The 26,143-nt window shown below is 26.6% G+C and overlaps 2 protein-coding genes across 5 annotated transcripts in view; one reads left to right on the plus strand and one right to left on the minus strand.

Annotated features, from left to right (window-relative positions):
- The window catches only part of LOC126856941 (neuropeptide CCHamide-2 receptor-like), a 60,163-nt gene that overhangs the window by 30,233 nt on the left and 3,787 nt on the right, over window positions 1-26,143 (minus strand). The window contains exon 1 of one of the 3 annotated variants that reach the window (XM_050605969.1): window positions 7,356-7,473. The exons of the other annotated variants lie outside the window; for them this stretch is intronic. The gene's annotated coding sequence lies outside the window, so the exon portion shown is untranslated. Of the gene's footprint in view, window positions 1-7,355; window positions 7,474-26,143 lie in introns of those variants that run through there. 3 annotated transcript variants of the gene reach the window in all.
- Window positions 10,248-26,143, plus strand: part of LOC126856935 (neuropeptide CCHamide-1 receptor-like) — a 43,249-nt gene continuing 27,353 nt past the window's right edge. Inside the window, exon 1 of one of the 2 annotated variants that reach the window (XM_050605958.1) lies at window positions 10,248-10,416. The gene's annotated coding sequence lies outside the window, so the exon portion shown is untranslated. Of the gene's footprint in view, window positions 10,417-23,951; window positions 24,191-26,143 lie in introns of those variants that run through there. The other variant, XM_050605957.1, reaches the window with a different exon arrangement.

The following is a 26,143-nucleotide window of genomic DNA, read 5'->3' on the forward strand; positions in this document are numbered from 1 at the left end:
ATATATTTTGCACTTTTTAAAAAATAAAAAATTCTTGTCGTTTTATACTTGCACAGAAAAGATATAATGATAGAATTTCATTTTTTTTTTTTTATCACTATAATGCATGTCGGCAGTTTAAGTCCAAAAGATCATAAAAAATGTAAATTCTCTTGATACTCTTGTCGTTTCTGGCTTTTGTTAGGGATGATGTCTTTTTAAACCCTTTCTCATTTATACTCCGAAAGCGTTTTAGCGAAAATGAAAGATCAGCTAATTGAATCGGTTTTAATTAATTAAAATCTTCTCTATAATGGAAACAATGGATATCGAAATGTTAGTAATGTGTCTGTATGTGGTATTTATTCCCATGAATAATGCACCTGTAATCAAGAAAATTATTTTTCAAGCTGTGATTGATTTAAGCTGTGATTTCATTAAAGAGGCTTTTTCCGTTTAATGTTTTCAATCCTCTACTTTAAGTATCGAATATAAAGCGAGCGACGATCAATCTGACTTGATGCAGTCAAGTCTGATTTGTATAGCAAGTAGTTTGGGATAATAAAATCATGATTCATAAGCTTCTTCCTTCCTATTTGACTGATAAAGTAATATTGAAAGATTCGGGTCAACATGAATTTCTTTTCATGTTATAATCGCTGATGAAAATTTTATTTAACAGAAATTTTACCAGATTTTGATAATGTAAACTATCAATAAACATTACGCTTTTATAAATAGAATCAGGCATTAATGAATAAAAAATATTTATGTTTTGCAGAAATATAAGTGCTTAATAAAACAATAAAATTGTAATTATAAAATTATAAAATATTTCTCGAATTGTCAGTTTAATAATATTATTATAAAAATTACATTAGAGAGGCGATAATTACATTAGATAGACTGTGTTGAAAGCAACATTCATTATATCTATTAGCATAGCAAAGTTTTCAAATATTTTTATTTAAAAAATAAATGAAGAAAAGACAAAAATTTGTTATTACATTAAAATGTAATAATGTCATTTTTTAATAAAGTTCTCTCATTAAAGAATAATAGGAAGTTAGAAATTGTAGGTAATAAAATTAATAATTATAGTTACTAAGTCAAAATTTAATGAATAGAATTATATCTTTGCATTTGTAATACAAATTGCATAAACGAATCGGAAACGGCGATTATAATAATCTGTTTGTATTGTTTGCTAGACAATAGATTAAATATATGCATGTACGAATTGTTCGTAATTCGATTCGCTCATTGAAGGTTTCTGGAAATGCAGCTTAATGCCATTGTCTTGATTTGTGCATTACAATGATAACTCAACTAAATTATCAAAGCTACTTTGATGCCAAAATTGGTTTATGTCTATCAAGACAGAATTGATGGAAAACCTATCTCGAACTATGTTCAATAACACTCTAACTATTATAAACGTCAATGTTATCTATGAGTGTATCGCTCTTTAGTAAATACGTAAACTGCAACAATTTCAGGCGATATAACGAAAATTTAATATAGGACTCTATTTAATAGTTTCTGTATATATAAAGAATGCAAATAAACAACAACAGTATTTTGCCATAAAAATCAAAATGCAGTTATTAGTTACAACATACACATATAAATATATCTACGCGTGATGTATATAAAAAGAGAGAAATAAATCTAAACGAATATTTGAGCAATGAATATCTTTTTTTCTGGAAAAATAGCAAATTGCAAATGCTACTCTAATGGAAGAGATACAAGAGGTTATTATTGGACTGATAAAAAAACTCTCTTTTTTCACATACGAATTTTTGGATTAATTGACAATCGATTTTTTTCTCGACAAAAAAGCGTATCGTGATCTTTCTCATTGTCAATATACATATTTCTCTTTTCTATTGGATGTGGCTTTAATAATAATAATCTGTTCGAAAACAAATAAGAACTTGGTTCTCTCTCTCTCTCTCTCTCTCTCTCTCTCTCTCTCTTTCTCTTTGGGGATCTCTTTGTTCGGTTTACTGCGATATGAAGTGCGGTCAAATCAAAGGTAATGTCGCGGTCCGGATGGTTTCGATGAAGCTGTACATAGAACAAACTACACCGTAGCGCGGTGGCAATTTCAGCTAAAGCACACGCTGATCAACGTGATATCGAGATGTTATTTCATATTGTTTGCCAATACCGCGCTGTCACACACTCCTGATGGTAGTAACGTGATGCTTATCCAGCATTGACAATCGAACCGAACATTGACACATCTCGTCACATGTCAAGCCTCTTGATACCAAAGAATACATACACGTATATCTTATCCCTTTTGTTCTCTCTTTTCTCTCTCTCTCTCTCTCTCTCTCTCTCTCTCTCTCTCTTCTTTAAATTTGTACAAATGTTTTATATCGTTATTAGAAATGATGTAGATAACGCGATATCGCAAATATATTGAAAATATTATCGACATATAAAATAACAAAAAAAAAGAAAAAAATAGTAATAATAAAATTTTGTAAAAAGTTATTCTAATGGAAGTGTAAAAACAGATTTCATGAATTGTACTATACCGTTCGTGTACATCTATATCGTATAAATATAAATAAAATTGTTAAACTCTTGTAAGCGAATATTGTATAGCAATGATATAAAAAATTATCTTCTTGATGACGTGTGCATGTTTTAACATGCAGAGTTAATTTATATGATCCGTAAAACTTATTAATTATTTTCATTAATTATTTTCCACTGGCTACTAGCCTCATCGGCAAATTTCCCATATTATCTAATTTAAAATAAATAATAAGCTTTATTTTATAGAATATTTCATCCTATTAAAAAGTATATTCATGCAACAACAATTTTCTTGATTAAATTATAAAGTATAGATTATGAAAAGAGAGTTCTGCTGTTCATATTTTTAAACACGAGATATTTTACACATGCCGATATACGTGACAGCTGTACTGAAAATAATACACAATTGCGCGCTTTTATAAAAGAAGTAACGAGTTGCGGTTTTCATAATTTGGTGTCAAAGCAAAATGTGCAAACCGATAATATTATATTGACTTTGTTTCAAACAATATGTGAAACTTATATCGTATAATTATGCTGTATTTTTTATATTCTTTCTGACAATCATATTTAGTAACCTGTGTCATATATTGGAGACAAAATAAAAAAGAATTATGTGATACAAACAATATACAATATTATGTTACAAAATGTAGAAATATGTAATATTACAATGAAAAAGCTTATAAAATATTGTGACATCAAGAGATGATAAAAAAATGCTATTTTATTATAATTAAGAAAATATTTTCAAATATGTATGGAAAGCAAATTTTTAATAAGAGCTATAAATCAAAAGTTGCGGTAACGTTTTCATGGCACATATGTAAAAATGATAGAAATTATCTTATATATGTTTAAAATGTGCTATCCTATGTATATAAAACTACATTTTTTTTTTTTAAATTACATTCTCTTACATGCAAGATCTCAGCTTTTAGATTCTACAATTGAAATTTCGCAGAAAATAATGACGCTGAGAAAAATCTAATGTAGAATTTTTATAATACAAAGCCGGATCAAACTTTCAACTGCAAACATCTTGCATAAATCCTGCGACCTCATTTTCGAGATTTCTAAATGCCACTTGCTCTGCATTTCTTCTTGAAAATTTTTTAAATTCTTAAATCTCTTAAATCCTCTTTTTTAATAAATTTTCTTATATGTGTAAATACGCAAAATAATTCTTCAAAATGCAAAATAATTCTTCAAAATTTTATAGATAGATTGTACAATCAAAGATGCATTTTTAGTTCAACTCTCGTTTTAAAAGCTAGATAAATAATTATTTTCACACATTTGTATTTTGTAACTATAATTCTATTATTTTTTAATTATTTAATTTAATATTTTTTATTAACGTTTCTTTATTTCATTATAATATATAATAAAAATAGTTTGACCGTTTTTACTAAGCAATATTAGAATTCTATACAAAAAAAAATAATTGCACTGAGAAATGAGACAGATTAAATCTGCAAATGTAGAATTAAATATCGTGTATTTTCAAAAATTGATATTTATTATACATTACCACAGTTTTTTTATTTATAATTCAAATAATAAAAATCACAAGTTATTAATCTTTTCGAAGATAAGAAATGTCATAATTGAAGCACATGTTTAATTTTGCGTTTACGTAAAGTAATAGCGATACCAATATCTCGTTATTATTATTAAAATAATAATAGGCTACAAATAATATAATTATGACTATAAATAATATAATTATTATTAGCCAGTTAATATCATTATAACTGAAAATTTGGGAACAGATTGCAATAGGATATTTTATCATTATTAACATGCTTGTAGTTAAACAAGATAATAAACTTTGATATAGTTCTACAAATTTCAATATGTTCACTATCAAACCTTGAAGATTACAAATTTATTTTGCATGTCACGTTTGCATTTTACTCCTCTAATGGGGTCACCAGCGAGATCCCAAGTCGCCTAACGTAATTCTTTTTTGTTTTTTGCTCCTTTCTACGTTTTATTCTTATATCTTCAAATTCACTTTGTAAAGTAAGACTAGACAAGAATATTAAATGTGTTTATAGATTAATTCGAATAGTATTTAATACAGCAATAAAAATTTTGTAGTGAGAGGATTACAAATGTCTCTGCAATATGCAATTCTTGCGCTGAAATTTACGGGATTCTATCAAAGGGATAGAACAATGGAAATTGATAACGACTGCAAGAAAATTATAGATATCGCAAACAATGATAGCAACTATTCGTTCAAATATCAATATCTACTAGTCTGTCAAAACTTTCTGGTTGACATAGATAACAGACGCCAAATAGTGCTCGTTACAACAAGCTTGAAAGCATCTCTACTTTCTCCCAGCGTTACCTAAAGTTGCTTAACATTAACCTAGTTACTGATACTATGCCTAGAGGCATTGCCTCTAATAAGCCCCTTCCGTCCCACTTGTATTAGCGCGGATCCAGAAACAAATTAGCTTAAATTCTTATATAAATTTCAAATCAAAACACCGCTACTTTCGTATGTGTGTGTGTGTGTGTGTGTGTGTGTGTGTATTTTTAAATATTACTCTAAATAAAATGAAAATATGTCAACTTGCGATTAATCAACGTTTCAAAGTAGAAATTGTTTCAAACTGGAAAAAATTGACAAATAAGAGTCGTAACAGCGATGATTATAGAGAGCGCAAATTTTTTTCTTATATTGCAAAATATTCAATTTCATTAATCAATATACATTAAATATATAAATTAATGTAATTTGTTAAAGAAATTGAATATTTTGTAATATAATAAAAGAGTTTGTGCTTTAATTACCGCGTACTCAGTCTTAATTTTTTCACTTATTATTTAGTATCATTATTACTTTAAATTTATTTCTATTATTATTGTTTCAAATTTTCTTTTCCTCTCTGTCTTGTGTACATGTGTTTTAGAACCTAAGAGAATATTATAATATTTGGCTGGTTAATAATAAGTTGCTTGGTAGATAGAATTCTTGTTTGATAAACGATAGATCCAGATCCAATTATGCTCGATGTCACTTCACAAAATGAAACGTGATAAAAGCAAGGCTGGTAATGATCTTGAATTTGATTCCGACTAATTATTCCATATATATTCATAGCTCTGATTAAGGAGATTTATGCTAAATATATGTGACATAGAGATATCAAATCCAATAATAGAATCTAGATGCCAAATGGGTGACTGCATCTATTTACCACTGACTATGATGTATCACATTTACATAACAAAGTTACATTTATTATTTCTATTTACAAGACTGCATACTCAATCTAAATAATAATAATGAACGCCATTTCTTATGTGTAGATATGACACATAAAAATAGTATTTGTAATTTTGTCACAGTAATTACATAATTTTGATAAGTATATATTATAATTGTGTAAACAGAAATAATAAATAATTTCTTTCATATAAATGATATTATATTCATAAAATCTATCTATGAAAATCTGCAGTCCGTGTTATCTATGTTTCTTGTGATGCTAAGAAATTACATCTCTATTATTATTACGATTATTGTGAAGAAATTAACAATAATAACGATAATATCAATATGTCTTTTTTTCGGGGATAAACATGCAGTTTTCTAAAAACAAATTTATTTTTTATTTATTTGCATAATTAATTTGCAATTATTATAAATGAATGTGTCATTGCAATTCAAAAAGGAAAAATTAAAACTTGCGTAATAAATGTTGCAAAAAAGTTGCGACGTATCAAATAGCGATAGCAACTATTCATTGGGATATCAATGTCTCTGGCTTTTTGAAACTTTCTGTTCGATATAGATGACAGGCGCCAAATAGTGCTCAGACAACAAGCTTGAAAGTATCTCATTTCTCGAAATTACTTAACGCTATCTAGTTATCGATATCGAAAAGGTGCTATTTATAATTTATAGATACTGGCATTTTATAAGTCTTTCATGTTTCACATGTTAGTGCAAAAGCTAAAATCCAGAAACAAATTAACATGCTTACATTCTTAATGAGTTATCAAAAGAAACTTAAATATAATACATTTTTACGCGCATGTGATCTCGAATGAAATAGAGATTTGTCAAGCTGCGATTAGAATCGATGCGTTGTGTAAAACCTAAGAGAATGTTTATTAAAATTACACACTCAAATAATTTTTCCTACTTTACTTAAATTTCTTCCAAATTAATTATTACCTAAAAAATTTTTATAAAATTTTATTATAATTTTATAAAAATCATTTTAGTGTGAAAAAATAATTATCGATTATTGCATGTAACTTGTAATATAAAGAAAGAGAGAGAAAGAGAGAGAGAAAGAGTGTAATTCCACAACTGTTGAATGTGCGATCTTTTTTATATAAAAATAAGTCTAAATATATACACATACACACATTTAAAATTTTATTAAAAATCAAAATTTTGTATTCAAAAATTTTTGTTTCTCTTGTCCAATTTATTTTTCAATCTTATTGTTGACCCAGATTTTTGAGAAAGATTTAAAAAAATAATTTTCTAAAAGCGCTTACCTGACAAGCACTCTCTCCTCTCTGTTTTACAAAATTGGCGCGTTTTCTTGAAATAAAGCTAAATTGTTATAATTGTTGTATAAGGCTATCTCACTCGTTTGTTATCAAGATTTCACAATTATAAATATAATTAGTAAAATAGAGAGATAAAAATAAATTCAGAAATATATAAGAGCCATTATAATATCAATGATATAAAGAATAAAAAGAATGCTTAACATAAATAATAAAACCACCATAAATTGTGATAAAATGTCAATTTATATCATAATATTTAATAATACCTCAGCAATCGATTCTTCCAGGAGAAATTTCGCACGTTCGACCGATATGTTAATTTCGATTTTCAGAAATCGGAAATTTTATATTTATCTGGAAGGAACATTTCAATCAATATCAAAACTACCGATGAATTATATTAATAATACACACTATATTATTAAATTTTGAACACTCTACAAAGGAGGGTATATATTACGAATTGTCTTTATATATTATGGATTCTTTATAATATACAGTAACAGGGTACCAATTTGGCAGATCGGGTGCGCAGTATAAACTGAAGGGAATCTCGGATTCACGAAGGATCCACGTCCGTTCGACGCAGCCGCAAAACACTGCAGCCAAGTGCTCCCATCTTTCTCCCTTTATCTCATACTTCTCATTTTGCCTTGTTCCATCATTTTTCGAGGTGCACAGAATCACACTTTACGGGAAAAATAATGAGGGAAAAATGTTTGCCGAGCGCAAAGCAATTGTTAAACTGCACAATCGCAATACTGTCAGCCTTTTGATTAGCGCGATTTCAGTTGAATCATGTATAAGAATAAGATGTTAAGTAAAAGCGGATTTATATAGATAGATAAGCGCGTTATTACTGCGATTACTTTCATATACCAACCGATTTAAAAAAATTTTTTTTTTTTTAATAAGATTAAAAAAACGTATATAAATAAACATGAGAGAGAAAAGGTTGAAAAAATTTTATATAAAATATTTTGCAAACATATTTTTATTTAAATTAATTTTATATCTTTTTATTTATTTAATAGTAAAAAAAATTTTTAATTTTTGGTAATTATTTGCATTAACGAATACATCTCCGATAGATTTCGACCTTGACGTATGTTGTAGAGATAAGGATACTGATTATAAGAGAGCCTTTTACATATTTTTAATATAAAAATTTTTATATAAACATCTCAAAAATTATACAAAACTATCTATAAAACTAAGACATAAGCTATTAATCAGTATCTTCAAATATTTATCAAGATTAAAATTATTGAAAGTGTACATATGTCTGTTACTATAAATAATTATTAATTTATACTTTATTTGCCTGGCAATTTTATTAAAAAATTATATCAATATTAATATTTATTACATTAAATATTAATACATTTAAATACAATTTTAATTTCTTGATTAATATTTTATTGGTACATACGAAACATTTACATGTGACACATTTTATTGACTTAGAAATATTATTAAAATATTTTATTAATATTATTTATTAATATTTAATATTAAATATTAGTATTAATACAATTTTAATTTTTCAATTAATATTTCTTTGGTACATACATAAAAGGATTGCAATGTTACACGGAAATTTTGATTTGATTTCGAGATTTCGCATTTGTAATTTTGCGTTTGCAATCTGTTGTTTGATCCGTGCTTGTCAAATATACATTAAATTTGCCTATTCAAACTGGCAGTAAATGCGTGAACACATATTATCATATGTATTTATCGATCATATCTTGACCATTGCATCCTCTTAAAGTATTTATTATCATTTCATTATTATTACTGGTCAACAATGGTTTCAGTTATAAGTATAACATTGCAAACAATGAAACCTCATTGAGAAAATTTATTAATGCTAATTATTGATTTGCCAATAAAATATTACTGTCATAATAAATGAAACATAAGATGGTGGAGCAAAATGTGAGCATTTTCACTGAAAATCAGTGAAGTAATCACTGATATTTCATAAAGACATTACTTTAATTAATGACATTTTTACAAATAATATTTTAAGAGAACAGAATGTTCTATAATTATATAAATAATATTCTATAAATATATAAATAAAATTCTATAAATATATAAATAAAATAGTATACAATTATGTACTGATTCTTAAATAAGAAACAATCCATGATATTTAAGCTTTATTTTAAATATGCAGGTAAGTTAAATATAAATTAGACTTTTTCCAAAACATTTTATTCGATCAAAATATTTTTAGCGAAAACTCAAGCCATTTTTCTATATAATTTCCAAAATCTAAGCTTTTTTGTCACCGGATTGGCAGTTTTTTTATCTTCGTGTCATAAAAAATAGTGGGACGTGTCCAAAGCCGATTGCGCACGAATTCTTCCGGGCACGATTAGCTTTAGATGCCACTACTTTTTATAACAGGAGAATAAAAAAATCAAACCGGTAGCAAAAAGGCTTATATTTTAGTGAAAACTATGTAGAATAATGACTTGCATGTACGCTAAAAATATATTGATTAAATAAAATGATTTGAAAAAGTCTGATTTATATTTGACCACGTACATTTGAATCACACATGTAGATATAAAATATAGTTAAAATAATTTATTAAATATCTCAAAATTTTTCAGAATTAAGACAATAGAGAAAAGTTCTTTAAAACAGTTTTTTGATAACAGATATAATATTTGTATTATTAATTAATGCATCACTTGCATTTTATTAATCTATAAAGGAAGGAATAAATTTTATGCGCTTCATGAAAAGCGTCCTTTTATATATATATCATTGAGTTTGCCGAATGAATTATGTGCGTCATCGATAATAAATTATTCGCGCGATTTCGATTTCTGTGCGATCTCTCGGTGTCGTCTTATAATTTCCTCCGGGTATCCTTCCTATCGAAGGACTTTAAAGGAGATATTCTAGAAACGATCACTAAACTAAATACTCTCGGTCATTTGGCGTTCCGTTTGTGAATCTACTTGCATTGCAATTAGAATATTCACGATAAGTGAAACAGCTAACAAGCCAGGATACGTGTCTGTACATCGAGTCCGCGTATGCGCTTACACTTTTCCAGAATCGTCGTTTATCTTCTTCTTTCGGTCCCAATTTCGAGTACGGAGTGTCAAAGCGCATCATCTTCCTCGTTCCTTTATTTTACGAAGAGCTCTTGTGTGTCAGTGTTTTATCGCGAACGTTTCGATTTTCACGAATTCAATTCGACATACTCTAGATTGTATTTCCTTGATTGATTATATGTTGAAGTACTAGTGGAAATAAACAGAAGCGGAAAAGGCCAGGCAAAGGAAGATAAACGATGCGTGGGTGAGTTTTTAAGAACCTTTTTTCTATAGTCCTCTTATATTTGATTTTTGTCCGTATTGATTTCTTTTTAGAAAAGAATTTTGAATTTTGATACGTCAAATTGAACAATGATGGGGTTTTAATAAATGATTTTTCGTAAAATGACTTTTTGTAAAAAATAATAATTAAAAATGCAGATGTACTTTTGTTAATATCGGATTCAGATTTGAAACTTTACATGGACGTCTTGGTAAATTGAATTATCGTAATTTCATTGAAAATGATGATATGTGTGTTTTTTATCAAGCGTAATTTAAGAGCATAAAAATTTGATTATTTCTTACTTTCTTCCGAAATCGATGGATATAAAAAAATCTGGTTGCGACAATTTTTGTTTGAGAAACAATGCGATAGAAGTATTTGGGATAAGAAATAATAGAATTTCGATGGGTTATTTGCGGATCATTAGACCTGTTTGATCGAGCATAAGACAAACAGAACATTTTAGTCATGGTATGAGCGATATAATATACGAGTCATTATATGCGTATTCTTTGTGACGTTTTAGTAACAACATATAGCTTATAAGAATTTTCAAAAATATGCTACTGGCACATATTCGATATCAGAAAAATTAATAGAACAATTATAACAAAAGAAAAGTTCTATAATGAATTTTTTTCTTTTTGATACAAGCAAATTTATCCGCATAATAGAAAATTTGCAACAAATATAACTTTCGTATATTTATTTAAATCAATTAATTGAACCATCTAATCGAGTATATTGCAGGAAAGGTGGGGGAAGAATTTTTTCATACAATTTTCATAAATAATTTATATCGAAAAAGTAATATGCACATTTTACAGGCAACACGTTATATTTTCTTGAAGAGCTGTTATTTAGCGAGAACACGCAAACGCTAGTATGTGTCGCACAAACGTGAAATAATGTACTGTTTACTCAACTTGCGAGACCTTGCAGTCAAAGCAAGTAAAACGCCGCGAAAGGATGGAGAACGCAGTATGCGTTAACTGTACTATTTCACTTCAGATTTATTACGTGCAAAAAGTTAAAAGGCAATAAATTTAAATTTTTCGATAAAGGCGATCCGAATCGCGATACTCTCTTCTGCATCTAAATGGATAATGTTTGTTCAAAAATTGGCTAAAAAATTACACGTTGTTATCGATTTGTATGTGCGTGTGTGCAACGTAATCCGCTTTAATTTTGAGATTAGTAAATAAAGTAGCGCTATTAAATTTTTTTTCAATTTGTAATTAAATGCGCTGTTAAATTTTTTCTAGCTTCAATTATTCTAGACTCATCAAACTTATTTACAAAGAAAGATATCATAATACGTAAACGGCAAATTAATATGTACATCTATCTATTTAAAAACTTTTATTATTCAATAAATAATTTAAAAATTACAATACATTGCATTAATAAAAAACACATTTTCCATAAAACATTTAAAATTCATCTTAAAAAATAAATTTATCAATAAACATAGTACAATGCACGATGGCCTTCTGTATGTATGATGACAACATTTAATTACTCATGTAGCGGAAAAATGCGAAAAGGATTAAAAGAAAATTATCGAATTTGTGTACTGCATATATAATGTTAGGCAAAGTACTCTCATGAATTTTCTACATTTTTGCTAGGTATTTTTTTTTTTTTTGTGTAAATGCTTTGACAAAATTATGAAACCCGGAATAAATCGCGCGCATTAAACATGGGATCGTAATACAGTCAAATAAGCATTTTATTATAGAGAATTTCTTTATATATCTTCCTCTTTTAAATTCCCCAGTCAGCTATGTTAACAATGAGATTATGCGGGATAAACTGGCATGGTATGTATTATACTCAATCGTTTGTATAATCTCCTTTACATGTGAAAATGCGAGTTAAAATATTTGCTATGTACATACACGCTTTTTCATGCTACACAGCTTATTGAATATTTAGCTTATGCTTGATTTTGCTTTTTCTGCAAACCATTGATCTACAGGATCCTCGAATTCTTTTGCTCAAAAATTTTTTCTGAAAAGCCTCTTTTATTCTGCTTAAAAAATATATGTTTTTCTTCCATTTTCTTAAAAGTTAAAAATAATTTATTTTAAATTTTAATTAAATTTTTTATTTCAATTTAAAAAGTTTTATACAAGCAATGTTTACATGCAATCATAATAACTTAGATTAAAGTTCGCCACAGTATATGATAGCTTTGGTATTGAATATTGAATGATCGCGCTTTGATAAAGATTTATCGTTGCGATACAGTTTTACGTTTATCTGTCAAGTTTTTATGTCAAAAGTTAATTAATTGTTAATTGTAATAATTATAGCTAATTTTGTTTTGGTACTAGTCACAATCGCGTTTTGAAAAACTATTTAATAATTTCCAAAGCGTTTTGTACTACAATTTTACTGCTTGAGTGTTACGCTGTGTGAATAATAACAAGACCATAACTCGTAAACAATAGCGCTGTATTGTTTACGCTGCTAAGCTTGAATATCTTGTTATTGATAGTTGCCGCGCATGAAATACTTTACGTAACATATACATGCCAAATATTAAATTCTAAAAATATTTTAATTTATAGATTAATTATTTATTATATGATTGACAGTGTCACAAGGCTTTTCATTATGTTAACTATTCGATTTTGAAATTTGATTGTAAAAAGACTAAATGGTAATGATGTAAATGCATTTAGTTAAGTTAATAAATTTCTTTCTTGATGTAATATCTATTTATGTTTATTTATATGTCTTGATTATTAAATAAAAAGTTAAAACAAAATTCTTTTTTAAAAGAGAGACGGAGAGAGAAATAGTTCGTATTAAATTACAATCTTGAATTCCTTTATTGCCCATTACAAACACGAAGGCCAATCACAAATGCAAATACAATCAAAAGTATACTTTAATTTATTTATTTTGTATAAAAAAAAAGTGTCCAAAATAATTGATTTTGAAAAATTAATAATTACGCGCGATCAATATTTTAATTTGTCCCTTAAATAGATGGTTAATAAATTTGATGAATAAATGTATCACTTGAAACTGACAATTAGATATTGCGCGTTAAATTTTCAAGTTTTTTATTTGGACAGACATTTTTAAACTTTATTTGATCATTGCTATATGTGTATTTTTTTTTTCAAGTATAATATCTTCAAGAAAAGATGGTATTGTATTTTTCTCGATAAAAATTTAAAATAAAAGCATAAACAAGTTTTTTATGTCCTTTTAATATTAGTAAAAATTAAAATATTTAGTTAAATTAAGATTTGATTAAATTTCTCACTTTAATTACTTTCTCAATTTAATTAATTTTTAATTAGAAAATATATTAACTAAAATCTATATGTAGATTTAATCAATAACAGATTTTTAATGTTGAAAAAAGAGATTAAAATGTTTGTGTTAAATGATTCACGTGCAATCAATATTTTCACAAAAAATAAAAACTGATTCCAACTTCTTGTTAGTCATAAAATTGTACATATCTACTTAGAATCTCTCTTATCGTTTTCAATAATAAGATTGTCAAGTGGATTGAAAATTTAATTCTCTCAATGGTTTCTATTGAGAATTTTTATCGAGAATTTTTTCTAGAATTAAATTAAATTCTGAATGAAATATTGAATGAAAAAAAAACATGCACAGCGCATTCTGTAATAGAATATATAAACATATATTATGTACATTTTTTCTCAGATTATACATTTTATTATATATACATATAATACAATTGCAGTTCATGAAAAAAAATGTTACGTCATTCAAACAAATTCAATTTTTTCAAAATTATTTTCTAATTTATTCTTATTTATTTATTGTTCTTTGTCATTACCTAAGAAATACATCATATAATTGTATAAATTTTAATTGCAATATTTTAAGAAATATGGTAATAATGACTTTTCGCTAAGAAAATATTATCACTAATATTTTGTCGGGTGATTGAAAAAAATTTCAGGTATCGTTTCTTTTTGACAAAGGCTTGATTGAATCATGCTCGTCCGCGAAATGAAATTTATAGAAACCTTTAAAGTTTCAGTAGTATCGATGTTGTTAACTATTCAAATAACAACGGCAAACAATTTCCAAGACAAATTTTTGAATGCGTTTTTTAATTGAAAGGAATCAATATTGACAATGTATTTAATTTAATTATGCGATTTGTATTATTTTAATATTGAATAACAATTACGATGCACGTTCTTTCTCTCTCTCTTTCTTGTTTTTTCTCTTTTATTTCTTTCTTTCTCTTTTGCTGTTTCTCTTTCTTTTCTTTATTTCTCTTTTTCTGTCAAACAGCTGCATACAAGCTTGTAAAATAACAATAATAAATCTATAATTAGCAACAACAAATGCATGTATATTTTAAAACTGGTTTCAGGGAGAGAGAGCAAGAAAGTTTTATAATGGTGAAAAGATTAGTAGAAAAGTGTTTTCTCTCGCGCTTTGGACGTCATGGTATTTGTAATTTAAAAGAAACAAAATAAAAAAATCATGATTTACCAATTCAGCTTAATCCGCATTTTATTTCTATAGAACTTCATTAAGAGTCAATCTACAAGAAAAATCGCATTAAATATCTAATCGACTCTTTTTAAAGAACCGCGCAATGCTTTTTGAATAAAAATTGTCAATAAAAATGTAGATAATAATGTAACTGTCATATTATGACTTATAATGTCATTTGTAATAATAATAATAAAAAATAAAGTAGTCATGTTGCGGCGCGAAGAATGAATTTATTTTGCTATCTTAGTTTTCGAAACCTTTAAATAAGCGAAATGGGTAGGTAACGCGCGGCCAAAAAAGTGCCTCGAGAACAAATAAAATGGACGCATATTCTCAGAGGCATCAAAAGGAAGTAGTTGCGCGAAAGATCGCGAAAATGGTAAAGGCTTCAAATAAATAGACATCGTTTCAATGCGCGCAATTTTACACGGTACATAATCAAAGGATCGTGCACTTGACTTGACATTCAGTTCCGGCAGTTTGCAGTTCTTTCGAGTCAGCAATCAGATCGCTTAAATACTTGGATGCATTACAATTCGACGAACATTTTCGATTATTGATTGTGTTCTTCTTTGATGATATTCCCGGCGTACGGAAAATAAAAGACTATATAAGATACAGAAAAAAATATATAATATTATATGTAATTCATAGAGAGAAATAAATTGAAATAAATTAAATATAATATATCTTACTTATATTTTTTGCATTCTATCTTTTTCGTATTATTTTAATAATAAATAATATCTTTCTCTCTCTCTCTCTATTTCTCTCTCTTTATATATATATGTATATAAATCCTCCGATATATAATATCGTTTCATTATAAAACTCATTTTTTTCTGATCCTTCCATCTTCGATTTATGATCCAGAACGCCACGAGGACAGTTTATCGAGTTTTATATAAACGTATTGTATATAAGGAGTTTGCACAACATATTACTACGTCGCATACTAGATTTTCAAAAAAAATTATCGTTTATTGTCACATTAGCGATACACAATAATAATAGTTTAATTAATAGTGTTAAATTAAAATTCGTGTTTTTAGAATGTACATCACATGTAGAATCATATTTAATCTCTAATGATTGTTGATAAAATTTATATAAATAAATAAAAATTGTGTGTGTGTGTGTATATGTGTCACGTATAATTTGCTCTGGTAAAATTTATTATTTCGCATTTCACTCAACGGAACGACGTGATGAAGTGTTTACATAAACGTGATATATTCACCGGACTACTTAAGTTACGAACGACACTCATAAAAGTATATGTGAATGCAGCGAAACTACCACTATTTTTTATTTAACTGTCTCTTTAGTATCTCATTCGCGTATTCGCGTAATTGAATGCCAGGCAAGTGTCAATACGTTTTTGCAAGAGGATAACGAAACTCTTGGAAAGTGTGATATTTAATTCTTTTTGGAAGTTAAGAAATTAATTAAAATAATTTTATTATAGAATTTTTAAATAATCTTAAAACAATTTTAAAATAATTTAATTTTATTATATGTAATAGCTATTACGTAATAGCTACATACACATACTTCTATAATAAAATTCAATATAAAAAGAGTATATAGATGCGAAAATTTGTTTACTGATTTTAATTAAAAAAAAAATAAAGCATGTATTATGACAGTTTTTTAATATTGAGTGGATAATTAGACTAATATTGCTACTATATGCGAATATTCGATGATGAGTAGGATATCATACATTAAATATGTAAATTTGATATCCTGGAATTGCGTCAATTTTCTTCATCTTCTGATAAATTGAAATTAAATCTATTATGCATGTTTTACACATACAACATTTGTGTTGCAAAAAATAAAAATGAAGAAACTGCGATTATTGTTATAATGAATTTTTAAAAACTTGCTTTACAATGTGGCCATCTATAGAATATTCTTTAAACTGAGAGAAAGAAATAAAAAATAAACTCTGCTTCTAATAATTGGTAGAATTAAATAATAAAAAACTAAATATAATTAAATATAAAAAATATAACTAAATATAATTAAACATAATAAAAATATTATGTTAAATATTTGTTATTTAATACACAATGTATTGCTATTTAAAAAATAATCAGAAATTTTTTAAATATATTAACTAAAAAATCACAGAGATGTTTATAGAAAATGTTTTTTGTTTGCGGATTTTATTATAATATTTGATAAAATAACGTCGAAGGAAGATTATATCTTCATTATTAATAATGTCTTATTAATGTTGATGTTAAAGTACCAATGGAAGATTTTTGTTAGTAATTTATAACTACCTTATCTACTGTTAAAATAATTGGAAGAACGATCGATGATTGGAACGCAGCCGGCTTGGAAGAGCTTGTACAGAATATCTTTCGATAAACTCAAATGTTTCTTGCTCTACTTATGGTACACGATTGATACAAAATTTGATAAACATTTTATCTTTTATTTTTTTATTATATTAAAATCTTTCAAATATATGTATATATACATGTATGTACTAGTACATATGTATAAATATAGATATGAATGTCTATATACATGCATGCATGCATGCTTTTGATTGGCAAATTTTTAATTATAATTCAAAAATTGTAGCTTATATTTTTGTATTAGGATTTTTGGTTCTATTTCAATATACTATTAATAATTACTATTGTAATAGTAATAATTACTATTATATAAAGGTTGTGAGACATCTTGTATATATGGTACGTGTCATTTCGTTAATACTGCTATCGTACATGCATAAAACTGACGTGAAAAATTTAAATGTAATTGGTACTTTAACATCAACATTAATAAGACATTATTAGTAATGATGTCATAATCTTCCTTCGACGTTATTTTATCAAATATTACAATAAAATCCGCAAACAAAAAACATTTTCTATAAACATCTTTGTGATTTTTTACTTAATATATTTAAAAAATTTCTGATTATTTTTTAAATAGCAATACATTGTGTATCAAATAACAAATATTTAACATAATATTTTTATTATGTTTAATTATATTTAGTTATATTTTTATATTTAATTATATTTAAAATATATTTTATATTTATACTATATCACTCGCCGTAAATCATAATAATGTAATAGCTGATGTATCAGAAATATAAACAATAAAAATGTTAAAATAAGAGATATTCGAAATAAAGCACGAAATTGAAAATATAATATAATGTACTAATGTATTTCTTCTTTTTATTTTCTTTTTTAACATTAAATCAATCTGGATATATATATATATATATTCCTATTATAATCTACACATGTTTTAGCTAATATCAAAAAACAAATTTAAACTATTATTTTAAATAAATAACTATTCAAAAATACAGGACAAATAATAAGATTAAATTAATTCTTCGACAAAATTTTTCATTAAGAGAAATGAAGAAATAGATTTTCTTTATTTTTACTTATCAAACGAGTAAATATTTATGGTTTATGATTAAATTCTTATTCTGAATAAACCTGAATACACTCATACTAAAAATCTTTATTAAATGTCATATCTATTTTAATCATTGAATCATTTCTTTAATACCTTTATACATCTTTTTTCGTTTTCTTAAATATTCATTAATCTCGAAATAGAACAATTAACACGATGGATTATGTGCAGTAGCGAATCCACGTGTACATTTGCTTTTAGATAAGAGCGTCCGAGGATAATGAGCGCAGTTTTATCTGAATACTTAATCGACGTGGTGTACGCGGTGCTTCTCCGTTTACCGTGATTAAAGAGAATATATTTTAATAACGTATGGGCGTACATAAATACGCTTGTAATGAAAGAGCGAGTGAATAAAGTGAACATAACGCAATATAAAACCTAATTGAGACGCAAGCGAGTTTTTTCCCGATTGAATCTTCAGAAATATATACAAGCTCGGATATAAATAGTGCGAAAAAGAACTGAATGAAGATATACAAGTGTTAAGGTAGAGAGAGAGACACTATTTTTTCGCTTCCGAAGAAAAATAGATGATCTAAAAAAGGAAAATTATAAAAAAAAACAAGTCCATCTTTTTTGTATCGATTTAATTTGTTCTTGGTAAATATTTAGTTAGACGTTAATTTTGTGGCTCTTAAATTTTTCATATCAAATATCTTACTATCAAAATTACTATGACCAAAAGTAGCAGGCGATAATTCGGCTTCCATTTATGATAGCTAATATCATTATCGCTGATTAAACTTATATAGTGGCACGAACGTGCCTAAGATTTTTGGGTCATAAAACCGTATTATTGACTTATAAAGAATATAATAGACAATGAAATATGTAACATATATATTTTGAATGACTTCTATCGCGAAGCATTTAATTTTAAGTCTTTAAATAAGTACATTGCGTGCGGATAATTTCAAAGATGAATAAATATCCTATAGAATCTCTTAGTATTTAAATCGTGATTTTAAATGAAAATGTCAACTTTGTACCTTTAGTTCAAATAATTCATATTTCATAAAAATTTAAGTTTGTTAGTCTGTCGTGTGTTCTTCGTTATCTTATCTGACAGTTTATTCTGAAGAACAAATTTTTGCAAAAAATTTTTCTTCATTTATTTATTCAACGAAAAAGAAAAAAAAATGTAAGTAAATAAATTGCATAGTTAATATATTTTTTTTTATATATATATGTAAGTCGGACGTAAAACGCTCTAAATAACCCTCGGCGGGCGTTTAAATAACCCTCGTATGCACGTCCTTAATATACTACGCTTTTAATTAGATACAATGTCTCATTTCCCAACATTGTACATATCTTCTCATTTCCCGCTCTTTTTTCCATCTAACGCTGTATTTTATGGATTTAGTGTATGGGGTTATACTCTGTCGAGACTGGCAAGAGAAACAGGGATAAAGTGAAGTAATTTGTCATGTGATTCTCTTAGAGGCAATTCCAATGAGATTTTTTTAACAATAAAAATGTAAAGAAAGGAGATTAATGTATAATTTTTTATAATACTGAGAAGGAGATAATTCATTTTAATATAAAAAAAAATTATATATACTACTATATTGAGGGCTGTTTCTTATGCTATATCGATGTATAGGGACAGAGAAAACTAAACATTATAAAATATCAGACGCAATTTGTAATATATCGTGTTTTCTAAAAGTGACAGCTCTTTAGGATTGCATGACGACTTTAAGACAGATTTTCCCTTGCAATCATTTAATTGACATTCATTATTTTTCACTTCAGATATTATATGCGCTGTAAAAAGTTTCAAAAATTAGATTTTAATAAAATCAAGATTAAAGATGAAACACAAAAATATTTATAAACATATAGATCAATTTGATTATATATAGCATTTATTAATCATCTTAAACTTTTTTTTTAAATTTTTTAAACTTTTAAATGCAGAATAAATATTCTGCGTAAAATAATGTAATATGTTCTTGTAACATTATTATTATATTGCATTATAACTTTATAGTTATGATGTTATATAATAACAATATTATGATACAAGTATAAAATTTACGAATATAAAATTAATTAAAAGTTTATTAAAACATCAAATGTAAAGTTAAAAAAACTGATTAATAAAATGTGATTATATAATATTCAAATAATAATTGCAAATATAATAATTAACGAGATCAAATAAACAACTTCTCAAAGTGGTAAATCAATACTATATTTATTTATATGCACGGATATTTTTAATAAGGAGTTTACAGAGGAAATTTCTCTTTATCCATGTTGAATATTTAACTGAGAATTTCCGAAAGTAAAAAGCATAATCGCAGAAGTATGATAAAATTTCAAAAGCAAATATTCAGTACTATTTAATGACAAAGTTTTTAAAAAAAGTTTCAAACGTCTTTTCTCTCAAGAAAAGAAACTGAATAAATCACTGACAGTAAATCTACATTTTTTCTCCGCGTTATAATAGCCAAGAAATATGAAAAGGCTGTTTATTTGTTTCATAACATAAGAATTAATTAATTAATAGAAAATGCTAAAAAACGTTTTGCCTTTAATAAGAAATGCTTTTGCAATTAAATAATTTTCGTATGATTACTAAATAACAATGTGCACATAAAATTATTATTATATTAAACATATATAATCTCAAATAACTAGGATTTTGAGAATATTGTTTTGCATGCGTGAATAAATTAAATATTTATTTGCTATATTATATCGTAAAGTTAAAATCAAATTGCACGAGTTTCTAAATTTATATATACACAGGGTATTTCAAGCAACTATTGTAAGCGGAATTATATTTTTAAAATGATCGAAAATAGAAAAAATGCTGTAAGTAAAAATGATTTTAAATGCTTCATATTCCTGTGTTAATTTCACGCTATTTTGTGCACGAGTACCGTTATAAAATGCAATTACATTTCTCGAAAGAGTGAAATTCCATATTTTATATAAATACGCTAATTGAGTTTTTTCTCTTCTGCAAAAAATTATTATAAAATCATGCTTCAAAATTGTTAGTTTAGGAGTTATTTTAATTTTAACCTTTGCAAAATATATATCTCGTATTTTAAAATATTACAATAGCAAGTTTTTGAAGGCTACAAACATGATAAAGGCTTTAATAAGCATAAATAAGAACGTATAATGTGTTTAAGGAAAGATAAATAAATTCACCATTAAAACCAAATTTACTACCTTACAAATTTAACACCTTATATATAAATGAGAAATATTCCGCATACAAATATTATTACATATTCCAATTATATTCTATCTCAAAATTTCATTTGCATTCTATCTCACATTGTTGTGAAAATGTAATGTATAAGAAAAATGAAAATTACAGCAATCTTAACTTATACTTTAACTATTCTTCGCAAATGTAAATGTTTAACGCGCAATAAGTGGATGAAAAAAAAGCAACAAATTAATTTTTATTTAAAATATTTCGATCTGCATAGTAAACTACAATTTTTCGGACATGGTTCTCCACATACAACATTGCGTAACGACTCGAGACATTGTCGTCGAAAAATCTCAGCGTAAATAACTTACTTTGCACCATATCTGTAATAATGAATATAAAAGCGCAGAAAAATTTTACAAAATGAAAACACATTTTTATATAGAAGGAAAATGTAACAACACTGAAATATAATTCTTCTTTTTTCAACTATTTACGCAAAACATGATTTATCTTTCTCTAATATATTAAGACGATAATTAAAATGCATTGCTGCGAGAAACACGTGTTTTCTTACAAATCATAGTAATTAAAAAAAGATTGTTAATTTAAGTAAACTCGGTGTGTCGCAAAATTAAATTATTGTATTATAAGAAAATAGCTTTTCACTCTTTATATTTCATTTCTGCATTAATTTCACACTTTCGAGTTACGTATGTATCTTTATAAAAGGACTTGCGCACACACAAAACTTTATTATAACATTTTGTCCTTCTCTTTATAAGTGACATAAATATGCATGTTGTGTTACGTTAATAACACTCAAATATTAACTCTCTGGAAATTCTACTTAAGCGGCTTTAGTCAACAATGGATTTTCAATTAAGTGCAATGTCTCTAAGCATGCTAGGTTAATTAATTTATTATGGCAATAATATTGATCGTAAATTAATCGAGAATGCAGAACAGATTATTATGGCAACTTGATCATAGTAGATCTTAGAATAGATGCATTATTAGGACGCTGTTATAATCTCTTAGACAGTGTATTATACATATAGGAAGATAATATTATTGAAATTTTTGTTACGGTATTAAAAACTAAACTATTATATTATACCAATAGTATAAAAAAAAAAAATAAAATTTATAAGCGTGTTTATTTGTGTCAAAAAAATTTGAAACGACAGTACATATTATCTGTACACATCTTATAATATTTTCAACTTTCATAATTATCAATAAATAATCTCAATCAATTTATTGTTATATGAATATAGTAATTATTAACAAATTAATATAATTATATAAATTGTAAAAATTATTTATTTAATAGGTTTAATTGAAGCTAATAATTAATCAAGTAGATTTATTAATGTACATTTATTAATGTTCTTTGATCAACTTGCCCCTATGGTCGAGTATTATAATCCTTTCATTGAGCACCATAAATGTAATATTCATTATAGCATTTTGTTGACGCGCATAATAACGACGCTTTTTGCTGAAAGATTATTTGAATATCATTATTGAACGTCACGTTTTCAGTCATAGCATTAATTTAGTTTTTGCTTTGAATTGATTAACATATTATAACTTGTAACTTGTTGATATATTATAACTTGTTGATATCAAGCTAATTATTTGTTAATTAAAGCATCCAGAAAATTAATCAAGCATTCAAAAAAAAAAAAAAATTTAAAGAAAAATAAAAAATGTATTCTACACTTAATAATTCTTTTATCAAGCGGAAGGTCATGGAAATTTATTTAATTTGTTATAAGAACGTTATCATTACTGCATTAAAACTTGTAATATTATATATATTTATAAATATATGCTTTTAATTAATAATTATCTTCCTATGACCCTTATTAAAGTTAAACGAGCAATTACAATAGAGAGAGTATAGAACAAAAAGTTCTACATCTAAAACTTAATTTACGTAAGTATTAAAGTAGTTACATATACACGTACATAAGATAGATGTACATACACGCATACATAAATAAAATTTATATTGTTAAATACGTTTCTCGTATAAAAATCGCTTGTAGAGAGCTACAAGAAGGCAAAAACGCAAGAACTTAAATTGATCGATCTCGTTGCTTAGCTTTTCAAATAAATTCCAAGTCTAGCCTTTCAAATGAGTTTTTTTAAATCTAAACCATTACGATAATAAACGATCTTTCGCTTATGTGAACCAATATCGATCCATGCCAGCATCGAACCGTACTGATTGTGAGGAATCGTGCGTCGCTCTACAATGAGTATAAAGTTATAGTCGATAGGATATTGTAGTTTAGATAAAGGATTTCGCTTTGTACTTTGCGTAGGAAAAGAGAGAAAGAAAGAGAAAGAGAGAGAGAAAAGAAAGAGAGAATAGCGACAAAGGGTTGATTCTATATGTTACGGGAAGGTAAGTGGAGGTGGATCGCATAGGGCGGACGATGCGTTCGTTCTCGCGATAAAGCCGACGCCGTTGCCAGTAGCGTCGCGGTGCCGGGCCGGCGCGGTTTCTCTCCTTCCGATCTCATTGCAAACCCCGCTTTTGTTCTATTTTCAAATTTTGCTCCGACCGTGAGCATCAATCTCGTAAGTACACGCTGGATAATATTAAAGAAAAGTTTTAGAAAAGTTTAATATGTGATATGTATCTATATGTTTTTTTTTTCCTTGGTAATTCCTCTTGAGAAATTGCCGAAAGAAAAAAAAATAGAGAGAGAGAGAGAGAGAGAGAGAGAGAGAGAGAAATACGGAAAAATATGTGAAAATCATCGCATTTTACCATGTAAAAATCATATAGAGATTTTTCACATGTCAAAAGATCTGACATCTGACATCTGAACTCATCGGAAATTCTATCAGGTTTGAGACCTTTATTTTCACAGAAATTCGTTTCAACGAATCGAAATTTTTGTTTACGCGTTGATTCGATGAAATTCGTAAGGATGATAACTCAATCGGTTCAAGTGGTGACTAAAAAAGTTGTGAGAAAGAAAATGCAATTGACAAGTATTATTTGTTCGAGTGTCTTAGGTCTAAAGTTAGAATATCTAAAAAAGTGAAGTTAAAATTAAATTGCATTAAAGATGCAACAATTGGGTAGACATGTGTAAATACAAATTTAGCTTTTCGCATTTTTAATCATTAAATAAAAAATATTTTTGCTGTATTGATTTATGCATAAAAGAAAAAAGCTTTAATATATTTATAAAATGCATATTTAATTATGCATATCTCATCGCTTTTCAATATGTATATCGTGATTTTCGAAAATTTTTCTGATAGAATATTTAATAATATAAACTTACATCATTATGCATCTTGATAAATTTATGCACATTTATTATTCACGTCATAGATTTTTGTGCGGCATATCTACGCTATTCATTATATCCATTCAGCCATAGATATAAATGATTCAATGTGTTTATATATATATGTCGAATATATACAGGACAACATATTTAAAGTAGATATATATACAGGATAATCAACAATATTATCGGTATTTCTTCTCATTCATGAATAATTTGATCAGTTCAAAGAATCGATTTTCGTTTTTAGTCAAATTTAGCTTGATTAATCTTTTACATACCTTTTCCGTATTCAATAAATTGTAATTAATTCTTAATTATTATGATACAATTAAGCATACGCACTATTAGAGTATTAGAATAAGAAAAATAAGGATTAACCATTTAATTTATCTATCTTTTAATTATCTATCTTTTATTAAAGGAGATGCGACGCAACCTAAACACTGTATATGTACATACATAAGTATATGCGGAAAGATTAATTTTATATTATTCGTGCATAGATGATCACAGCAGAGAGCGGTATACTTTATGCTCGTGTAATAAATATACAACTAGATTATACTTGTTTTTTGCCTTTAATTATTAAACGTAACAGATTACTTGGCAAAGAGGATCTCGTGTTTAAAAATACAATACAGTAAAAGAGTCTAAGTATTTAATAAATAAAATTATATTAAATAAAACATTTTTTAATGACATGTATGATACATATACACGCACACATATACATACACAGAAAATTTAATCTTATATATGTATATATAAATTATAGAAGATTCTTTAATTAATATGAGATTTATGTGCATGTAAATATATATGTACGTGTGTATGTATGTACATGTGTTTTATGTATAAATATATATTATAAATAAATACACATAAATACATATAGTCATAATACATAACATACGTGTATTTATACTTCACATTTTAAACGTGAATAAAAATAATCGCATCGTTTTGCACTTGATGCTTTATCAGATGTTGTTCTTGATCTTCTGTGCAAGCACAATCCTAACATGTTATTGTTAAAAATGTTGATTGAACGATTGAAACATCGTTAAAAATTCTTAACGTGTTTTTCATGCACGTAATATGTAAAGAGAAGCAAGCTATTTTCACAAGAAAAATTCTGTTTCTATCCTATTTTATTATAATCGGAATGACAGTTTCATACTATGATGTTTGTGCTCTTTGTTAGAGAGGGAGGAGTGTGCGCGTT

The sequence above is a fragment of the Cataglyphis hispanica genome, chromosome 20, assembly GCF_021464435.1.
Source record: "Cataglyphis hispanica isolate Lineage 1 chromosome 20, ULB_Chis1_1.0, whole genome shotgun sequence".
NCBI lineage: Eukaryota > Metazoa > Arthropoda > Insecta > Hymenoptera > Formicidae > Cataglyphis > Cataglyphis hispanica.